Raw genomic sequence first — 11,253 nt, 5'->3', positions numbered from 1 at the left:
ATCGGGAAAACCTAAAATAAACATAAAAATGGGAACTTTGACCGCGATTTATTTAAAAACCTTCCCTGCGACTTTTTTAAGGCGCACCGTACATTACATTGTTTTATAAGGAAGCGATACAGCCAGTGCATTATCCCAATTTGAACTTTTATATCTCAAAAATGGTAAATCCTACGAAAATATCATACAGGCCACTATTGTAGAGAATGACTGCTACAACATTTCAGTCCCTAGTCAATAGGACTTGCGGTTTCCTAGCAAAATCGTGAAAACCTGAACAAACCCTAAAAATGTAAACTTTAACCGCGATTTATTTAAAAAGTGCTCCGGCGATTTTTTTTTGTTTTTTTTTTGATTTTTCTCATCTATGAACTTTCCAGGTGTAAGCTCCTTTCATTTAAAGTTGGTTCAAGAGCACCGTGTATTCAACTTTAAGTAGTCATGGCAAACTATCGATTTAATTCATTTATAATTTAAAAATGGCGGAAATGTCTGATATTTTTCACAAGTACTTCGCAGAAATATAAAGGAGAAAAAACAATTGCTTTTATTTAATAAAAATACACAAAAATACAAATTACTTTTCCGAAAAATTCGTACTTGTGACTACGGACTTACTTTCTCACGTCCACAAACCCGAAAAGCCGTGAAATTTCTATTAATTTTAGGTTATTTATTTTTAATCCGATAATATCGATAGAAAAAACTATCTATCGATATTGATTTTTTAAAAAATAATCGATAGAACAATCGATTTTTGCCAGCTCTATTTTAAAGTATAAGTTAATATGTAACAGAGGCAACATTCTAACTTTTCAAAACTGAATAAGGAGGAGGTACATTGTTGCGTGGTCTTTGCAGTTTTTTTTTAATAAAAAAAAGAAACGAAAAACCCGACAACATTTCTTCGCACAACCGACCGAACAAGACACCGTTTTAAAAATGAGGCGCGGAAACGGCAAGTAGATGCTGGTGAATAAAAAGTGGTGCCAATTACAGGGCTGTGTTTGAGTAGGGTAATGGAGGATGATAACAGATGACGAGATACAACCCTGAAGTTATGAAAGGTTTAGTAGTACCTGGGTGTAAAAGAAAATAAATAAACTGAAGGAAAATAAAAGAAAATTATTGGAAAGTAGGGGAAAATTGTAGCGTCATTTCCCAGGATATAAAAGGGCCTAGAACCTAAAAAGCGCGACAGAATCAAGTGCCGTGTCTAACCCCTAAGTTGGGATATTAAACTTCAACGTTCACCCAGAAAACAAAAAAATAAAACAAATAATTATAAATTATTTTTCAAAAAAACAATTCAAATATTTTATTTAAAATTGTGTCTTTTTTTTTTAAATGTTGTGGGCAGATTACCAACTACGTAAGTTTTAATTTTGGTGCTTGTATTTAGTAACAAGTAGTGATTGTTTGGTGTTGTGTTTATTTTATTCTTTATTTAAGATTGCACCAACAATTTAAAAGAAGACATCAACTGTCCTCCTCGACGATCCAAAAGGGAGGAGGGCAGCAACATTTTATTCATCCATTTGAAAATTATCCATAAAAATACATCGGGGAAGCAGAAATAACCTTATTATGATTTTTTGGTTTTTGCTGTGAACCACACATATGATTGCCTGGATCATTGAAGAATTGATGTAAACCGTGCGTTTCTGGTGCTTGCCAAGAGAACCCTTTATTTGCTGAATTGAGTAAAAGATTGATGTAAGCCTTTGATGCCAGGTAAATTAAATAGTGAAATCCCCCGTTTACACTGCTTACGAAGAACGAATTTATTTAATTGACGGCCATTTCGCGCATGAGCGCCAATTATCAAAAAGAAAAAAAATACCTGAAATGAAAGTAATGAGAAAACTTTGAATTAATTCTTAATATAAAAAAAAAATCTTGATTCTAATTAATTTGATTTTTATCGTAAATTAGATATATTTTAAAATAAGTTGTGTTGTCCATACTCAATATTTTAATGTTAATTTTTTTCTTTATGTGAGGGTTATTAATGCCGCCATTTAATATTAATCGAGTGTAGGATTACTTCTCAGCAATATTATCATAAAAGGATTTAAACAAAGAAATATTAAGACTACCAATGAACAGTCTAATCACCGCTTAAGAGAGCTCTTTTAGGTAGGGAATTTGTTAGAATTTTATTGTGTGTGGCCGAATTGGCATTGTAATTGGAAAAGAGAGGTAATCTGAGTCAGTGACTCGCCATTTTGTCCCTAATTTCGGTATTAATAATTCATATTTTTTTGTGATTATGAATTTTTGTTAGTAGGTTAAGAAAAAAAATGACTAAGCCATCAATATATTTTTATGCTTGATTGTCAAGAAAATTATGTGCTAGTTTTGTGTTATAAAGGGGGGTAATACGATGTAAATTGCTAGGTAAGTGTGTGTGGAGCACGGGGCCCTTTTAATAATGACTGATGAAATGGACTAAAGGGTCAAGGTTGGGCGGGCTATGTGTGGGTGCAATTTTCCATCAAGCACCTTTGTCACTGGTATATGTAGGGTTGTATTTGTTGTTTGTGTTCTTGTCTTTTTATGTTCAAATTCAATTATTGTTTATCCCCTTGGGCTGATGGTGCCAGGGTTGGGACCGCCTTGAGTACAGCTCCCCTGAACTAGCTGGATACCCCACCACAGTGCCTCATAAGCCGGATTATAACAATATGGCGCCCAAATTAAAAAAAACAAATCATAAAATGATTTAATTTCAATACACAGTGCAATACCACCAGTGCGCTGTAAAATAGACCTATGATGCAATAAACCAAAAAGACAAATATCGCATTGTCTTATAATGCAAATTTTGCAACCACAATTTCCCTTTTGAAATTGTGTTAAATGTGCAATAATTAGCTATAAGTATGAGAAAATTAGGATATTTGTTTTAAAAATTCCAAAATGGTCAAGTGCAATAGCTCTTGTTCGTCTAATGTAACAAATGATGTATTGTTTATGACCTGTTCAGTTTATGTGTATATGTTTTGTGATAAGTAGTTTCAATAGTCGTTAGAGAAAACATAAGGGGAAATGTACAATTGCTTCAGTGACGAAGGTGTCACAGAGTGCATTGCGCAAAGTACTCGTGTACGTGATCTCTTTTCTTACTAATATAGGAAAACTGCCGTCGTGTTTGATCTAATTATGTGTTTGTTCAGTAACGTTAATTCCTAATTAGCAATATACCGTGACAACCAATAGGGACACATTGATTTAACATGATTAAAGAAAAAAGAAACAAATGTTCATAAAAAAAATCCACACACTTTCATAACCAAGCAATTGAAAATACATCTTATGCCCTCTTATATGTATGTTGAAAATTAAAAGTAAAGTAAAAAAAAAACTAACCTTTAATATTTTATGTTATTTGATTTTCTGTATTATTTGTTTAGTTCATTAACGTATTAATAACTAGTTTATCCAGTAATTGTTTTTATTTAGGTAAATCTGCTTTCATTTTTCATACATTATTTCTTTCCACAACATTTTTTATATCCTTACCAAAACGTATATTAAAATCACTGTTAACATCCGAGATCAACTGTTAATTGTCATTATAAAATCTAATGAGTGAACAGATAGGTGGGAAAAGACGTAGCAAAAGGAATCGTTTGTCAGCTTTTGATGTTAGTGTATTTTCACCTCAAACTCCTAGACCCAAAACGAAGAAGAAAAGAACAGAAGTAATCATGGCCAACAGAGAAGGCTCAATACAAGATTTATCGGGTACAATTAACAATCCTAATGCTAGTACGAGTGCTGGCGCTCGAGTACCAGAGAACGAAATGGATCAAATGATTAGAGGTATGGTACAAGAGAGCGTAAACGACGCCAGAGCTAGTATTAGAAATTTAGTACAAGAAAGTGTCAGCCAGGAAATGGAAAAGTTTCAATCTGCAATTCAAAAATTGAATGAATCTATCGCCAGATTATCGGTAGGTCGTAACCATGATCCAAACCCTAACCCACAACCACCGTTACCCCCTAGGCCTCAGGGTCCGCCTGGACCGCACAATAGTTATACAAACGCGAGCCGCCAAAGCTCGGATGTGCCGCCCATATTTAATTCCAATTACGTTCAACCCTTCAAAGTGGAACGGTTTCACTTAAATTTTTCAGGAAGACCGAACACATTATCTGTTGAAGACTTTATTTACAGAATCGAATATTTTCAAAAACATTATAGATTGTCCTGGGAGGAAATTCTAAATGAGTTCCACGTCCTTGTGTCAGGACCCGCTTATGATTGGTACTGGCTTCAACAAAGGAACGAAGCCATCACTGATTGGATGTCCCTTAAGTATGGATTAACCGAAAGGTTTAAAACTAGAAGGACATGTTTCGAGGCCATGAGAGATCTCATGGAACGAAAACAGCAACCTGGGGAAACCATAGACACATTTTTTCACGATATGAATCTCATGCGTTCTAAGTTGGAAAAACCCGTCTCTGATTATGAGATGATTACATTAATAAAGAAAAATCTTCGAAAGAATCTATCTAGCATTGTCTATGCAATGCCTGTGAGTTCCGTCGAACAACTGAGAGTCGAGTGTTTAGAGATTGAGAGGACGTTTTTTAGGCGTGAAAATGTGGCACCGCCACCACCCACACCCATAAATAGACCGATTCGGGTTAATGCTTTACAGGAAGAGGAAGAAGTCGATAATTTCCGTAGATTTGAGGAAACAGATGAAGTCCCGGAAATAGCGGCTATAAATACCCAGACTGTCTGCTGGAACTGCCAAAACCCGGGGCATGTCTTCCGTGAATGCACTTCCACTCAAAGAAATTACTTTTGTTTCAAGTGTGGTAAACCCAACACTATAACACCAAAATGTGCGAATTGTGCGTCGGGAAACTCTCGAAAGAACATGGTTGCAGCGGGAAACCATCGTTCAATGGAACCGCACAAGGGAGCAAACCCGCTAACAAACAAGTGAATGAGAACCAATGTTATAATTACCCCTCAATACGCCATTACCTACCACTAGAAACAAGGCAACAACACTATGACCGTGTAAAAACAAAAATTTTTGGCAACAGCGATGAAAATAAACCGATAGAAAATCCAGAGAAAAAAACATTTAAGAAACAGGAAAAGAATAAACAAAGGATCCTTAAGCTAAGACAATACCAAAAGGAGAATAGAAAGCGTAGAAAATCTTTATGTGAGACCATAGTACGATGCCAAGACATAAGTGATCCAAGACCATATGTGTTCATTAAAATCAGGGAGAAAGAGATACAAGGCCTATTAGATTCAGGGGCAACTGTAAGCCTTTTAGGTAAACCGTGTCGAGAAATCGTAGAGGAATTGGATTTGGAAATTCAACCTTACACTTCCGATATAAGTACGGCCTCTGGGAAAAGACACAGGATTTTAGGCAGAATTCAAGTTAATGTTGAGTATGAAGGAAAAACTAGAAAAATGAATTTATATTTGTGTCCCGATCTACAGCAGGATTTGTACCTAGGAGCCGATTTCTGGCGTTTATTCGAAATAGCACCAGAAATATTTCCTTTAAATGAAGTTAATTTAGACCTCCAAATAAAAATACATGGTGATTCAAAAAACGAAAATACAAAAATGCATACTTTAACAGAAGATCAGAAGAAAAGGTTAGACGAAGTCATTAAAAAGTTTCCAACATTTGAGGAGAAGGGTTTAGGATGTACAAGGATAGAAAAACACGCTATCAAGTTAGTGGAAGGAGCACAGCCTGTCAAGGATAAACACTATCCCTTATCCCCAGCTGTTCAAGACATTGTTTACAAGGAGATAGACAACATGCTCGCTCTGAATGTAATTGAGGAGAGTGATTCTCCTTGGAGTAATAGGACGACTGTTGTAAGAAAACCCGGGAAGAATAGATTTTGTCTGGATGCCCGGAAACTAAATGCGCTTACCGTAAAAGACGCATACCCTCTACAAAACATAGATGGGATACTTAGCAGAATTGATCAAACGCATTTTATAAGTAGCGTCGACCTGAAGTATGCGTTTTGGCAGATTGAGCTGGAAGAAGAAGCCAAGCCATATACTGCCTTTACGGTACCAGGTCGACCGCTTTATCAGTTCCGCGTAATGCCGTTTGGACTTTGTAATGCGGCGCAGCGACTCTGTCGATTAATGGATAAAGTTATCCCTGGCCGTCTCAAGTCCAACGTCTTCATCTACCTAGACGACCTTCTTATTATCTCAGAGGATTTCGATAGCCATATAAAATTGCTTAACGAAGTGGCTGAATGCTTACTAAAAGCAAATCTCACAATTGGTCTAAAAAAATCGTTATTTTGTTTTACCGAATTGAAATACCTCGGTTTTATAATCGGGAACGGATGCCTTAAAACCGACCCAGAGAAGATACATGCTATTAAAGAAATACCAGTACCGAAAAATCCGAGAGAGGTTAGAAGTTTTTTGGGAACCGCAGGATGGTACCGGCGGTTCATCAAAAATTTCGCCTCCATATCTGCTGCCCTTACCGATACCCTCAAAAAGGGCCAAAAATTCTCTATTAGTTCAAAGGCAATGGAATCATTCAATACGCTGAAAAGGGCCCTGACCTCAGCCCCAGTCCTTCGTCACCCAGATTTCTCACGCGAATTCTTCATTCAATGTGACGCATCAGACTATGGAATTGGGGCTGTGTTGTTTCAGAAGGACGATAACGGAGGAGAAAATCCAATCGCCTTCTATTCCCAAAAATTAAATGCTTGCCAACGGAATTATTCAGTAACTGAAAAGGAATGTTTGGCAGCGGTACTAGCGGTAAAAAGATTTCGGCCTTATGTCGAATTAATGAAGTTCACCATAATTACAGACCATGCTAGCCTTAAATGGCTGATGTCCTTAAAGGACTTAAGCGGCAGACTTGCGCGCTGGTCTTTGCAGCTCCAAGCATATGACTTCTCAATAGAACACCGGAAAGGCTCCGAAAATGTAGTGGCGGATACCTTATCTAGGATGCCCACCGACTCTGAGGTTATAATCGAAGAAATCCAGAATGAGGATATGTTGGGATTTGAGTCGACGGCGTTTGAGAGTGAAGAGTATTGTGAACTCAAAGACACAATAATTTCGAATCAAGAAAATCTACCCGACCTTAAGGTAGAAGACGGCAAAGTGTACGTAAGGGCCAAACATTTTGATGCAGACACCAATGAATTCGAATGGAAACTGTGGATACCCCAGGACATCACCTACGCGTTGATTGAAAAAGCCCATACATATACCGTAGTAGTGCATGAAGGCATAACCAAAACATTAAACAGACTAAAAACATTTTATTATTGGCCGAAGATGGTATCTCAGGTCAGGCAATACATAAAAGCCTGTCAAATCTGTAAAGAAACGAAGCCTTCCAATCAGAACATGAGACCGCCTATGGGAGAAGAAGTTGTAACCGAAAGGCCATTCCAGAAGTTGTATATTGACTTCTTGGGAAAATATCCTCGTTCCAAAAAAGGAAATGCTTACATCTTTATTGTAGTGGATCATTTCACGAAATTTACTTTTCTGCATGCCATGAAAGAGGCTACTGCCCAAAATGTCATACGGTTCTTGGAACACCATGTATTTCACGTATTCGGTGTGCCAGAAACAATACACAGCGACAACGGGAAGCAGTTTGTGTCGAAATCCTTCGAGGAAATGATAAACAACTATAAAATCAACCACATAACAACGGCCTATTACTCTCCTCAATCGAATGCATCAGAGCGAGTAAATCAGTCGGTACTGGCGGCGATAAGATCATATGTGGAGAAAGATCACCGTGACTGGGATCTATACCTATCCGAAATTGAACAGGCTCTGAGGACTTCCGTACACTCAGCAACCGGTGTCAATCCTTTTTTCTCCTTATTCGGGTACAATCGGTTTTCAAGCGGAGCAGATTATAAATTAGCTAAGCGCCTCAGATCATTAACAGATCACCAAATCGTTCATTATAACAGAAATGAGAAATTAGAATTGATGAGAGAGAAGATGAGGGATAGCATGCATCAGGCATACGAAAGCAGCTCAAAGCGTTACAATCAACGAGCAAGAATTGTCAAATTCTTGCCCGGGCAAGAAGTGTATAGAAGGAATCATGTGTTGTCTGATTTTAAGAACAATATAAATTCCAAATTCTGTAAGAAATTTCTTAAGTGTAGAGTAGTAAGACCAATTGGAAATAACATGTACGAATTGGAGACACTTCAGGGAAAACCCCTCGGGAATTATCATGCCAAAGACATTAGAATATAGAAAAAGTGCAATAAAGCTGTGATATAGTAATAATAGTGCAATATAGGTTAATAAATGTGTGTCGTGTGTGTCCACTTTTATCAATCTATTTGACTTTTATTTAACTATATCAATAGATTATTGCGATATGATAATAATAGTGCAATATAGGTTATAAATTTGTGTCGTGAACGTCCAATTTTATCTACCTATTTTGGTTTTTTTTTTTTAATTATATTATAATATTCTTGCCTCTTTTTCTATAGTAGTCATTAGCATGATAGTACATAACATAAATTGCCCGGCCAATAGATCTCAGGGTGTGGGAGTTCCCCACGTTGGGTCTGGAGACAAGTAAGCTCCAAATAAACTAGTACAAAAAGTCTAACCACCTTAATATAGCATGTTAACTATAAACGAGTAAACCATGAAAAAAATCAAGGAACTGGTGCATGCCTGATAAATCTTTAAAAATCACAAATAAAACCAAAATCCCTTAATTCAAATTAAGAAGCTATACTTTTTACACCCACAGTGAAAGCAATCTACCTGGAAAGGCTATTTGTTCTCAAAGACATATTGATTAACCCCAAACCCCATTGAAATAATAGGACATATTTTCTTTTCAAAGTGAAAATCACAACCAAATATGATAATTTTATTAATAATGTTTAGTACTCTGGGTTCCCTATGGAAAGGAATTTTAAATATAGGAAAACAAACCATCTAATATATCATAAAATATTTATACATCACAAAAAAATAATAATAAGGAAGGTATACTAAAATATAAATATTATACAAATACGTCAAGTTCAATTCAATGGCGGCCGAAAAGGTGTAATTTCTTTATTTGTTTTTTGTTCCACGTAGTCAACAATAATAAAACAATTCACCAGGAGGTCATCATAGCCATTCCTTCCACAGGTAGAAACCATTTATCAAATAATTGCAAACAACATTCAAAGTAATAAATTGATATCACAAATTCAATTGTAATAAATTAAAATATTCCGAAGACAGTAGATATTTTACACCATTAACATTTCATATTAATAATCACATTCATCACCTTTGGCTAATATTAATGCCACCAAGGCCCTGTCTCACTGTCAGTCAGCTGTCCCAGTATAATATAAATAGAAATGCCAAACTCACCTAAAAACAATCAGCAGCAACCATTTAGCGTTTGTGTAAACACGGGAGTTCTCGCCATTCATAATGATTAAATGAGCCAATTTAAAACACACACTGGTGGTTGAAAGGTACACAATTTCTGGTAACATTCCTTACGCGAACAAGAACTGAAAATACACAACAACAAAAAAAAACCAGAATTAATCAACGAAAGTAACATTTCTCTGTTTATAGTTATTCAACTGAACAAATGACTATAAGTTGAATGTAATAAAATTATTTGTTCTTTCTTAAAATTTTTCTTCTTATTTCTTCACATTGTTTGTTTTGTTTTTGTTTACACACATTTCCTTTCACGTTTTTCATTTGTTTAATCATTTACTTGTAGCCACAAAAACACACACACGCACATAAACATATGTCATGAGGGCAATCAGCCTGTTTATTGTTTCTCTACTGCATAACAAAAAAGAAAACACTTTATTGTGAAGACCACATCATCACCATCATCCACCACCATTGTTCTTATATCAACATAACACAACAATAATTTTTCTTAGGAATTCGGGAACGTATGAGAACACTTTTGGCCTTGCCTTTCATTGAGTAAATCACATTCTTATTAGGAACTAAATCGCTCTTGGAATGTCATTCAAAGACTATCACTTTTCATAACAAATCATTTTATTTCTTCAAATTCACTTGTGGTCTTGTATGGGATCACTAATTTTAACCATGAATTCACTAAATATATTAAAAACACATTCACATCAATCCAGCAGCATTTTCATTATATCCACCTATTTCATTTTTTCTCACATATTTAACACACTGTTTTTACGATTATAAAATACACCTTTTCTGGCGAACATTGCTGGTTGATGATCATATTCACATTCGTACATGTTTTTGTCATTACGCGATGAACACCTGTGGGATGAGTATGCACTGTAGGTCAGGTAGCAATTAACAGGAATCTGGAGCAAAACAATTTAGCTGTTGAGGTAGTTTTTACACCTGATTTTTTTTGTGTGATTCTTAATGAAACCAAATTCTTTATGAGCACTTTAACACTATTGTCCATACACCATGCTTTGAGATGGAACTCACCTAACGATGACCGGCAGGCAACAGCAAATGTGGCTCAGGCAATGTTGAATTTTCCATGCAGTAAACTTTTCCATTAGTTGTTGTCATGAAACGACACAAACTGCAATTCACAAAACGTGACAAGAGACATAGGTAAAGGAAATTGTTGATGTTGCTAGGTAAATCTGGTACACCCAAAGTATTAAAATCCACTAAGGTTTATCTGTAAGGAAAGGAAATAAAGTCATAATTACTATAAAATAAAAATGAACATTTGCAACAAAGAAATACATTACCTGCGGACATGTGCGGTCAGCACAGCGTTGGCTGAGCTCCATTGAAATCGTCATGACGCAGTTACAAAAGGCAGCGACGCCAGCGTAATAGTAAAGGGCTGCTGTTGCGTCGTACAGTCATGATGGGGGAGACTTGATAGCATGTACATACAAACATGTGTGTGACTGGCGTGGGTCGAACAATTGTGACTGTGTTGGTTCCATTAAAAGGTCCATTCATATGTGTGACTTGTGTACGTGACAGGTACGAGTAAATTGCCCGCGAAATGCAAGTTTTTTCGCATAGCGGCACCCTCCATGCACATACACATAAGCATATGGTCAATGATGGATAGGAATAATTGTGTGTAGAGCAAGCGTATGTTAATACACGTAAAGACAATTATTTCAATGAATACACATTTTTCTAGAAAGATAAGGAAAAGAAAATATATTATTTCTAGTTGAAATGAATGATGAATTATTCTGATC

General features: G+C 36.1%; 1 protein-coding gene across 5 annotated transcripts in view; it reads right to left on the bottom strand.

The window, feature by feature from the left end:
- Positions 1–1,289: 1,289 nt before the first annotated feature.
- LOC141388840 (uncharacterized) overlaps positions 1,290–11,253 on the bottom strand; it is a 270,707-nt gene continuing 260,743 nt past the window's right edge. For all 5 annotated transcript variants that reach the window (XR_012408941.1, XR_012408943.1, XR_012408944.1 and 2 more), the window contains 4 exons: positions 10,783–11,188; positions 10,508–10,709; positions 9,419–9,564; positions 1,290–1,843 (listed from right to left, as the gene is read on the bottom strand). The gene's annotated coding sequence lies outside the window, so the exon portion shown is untranslated. The remainder of the gene's footprint in view (positions 1,844–9,418; positions 9,565–10,507; positions 10,710–10,782; positions 11,189–11,253) is intronic.

This window comes from Musca autumnalis, unplaced genomic scaffold (assembly GCF_047663935.1).
Source record: "Musca autumnalis isolate F117 unplaced genomic scaffold, ASM4766393v1 scaffold_1, whole genome shotgun sequence".
NCBI classification, from domain to species: domain Eukaryota; kingdom Metazoa; phylum Arthropoda; class Insecta; order Diptera; family Muscidae; genus Musca; species Musca autumnalis.
This window is presented reverse-complemented; position numbering and strand designations above follow the sequence as displayed.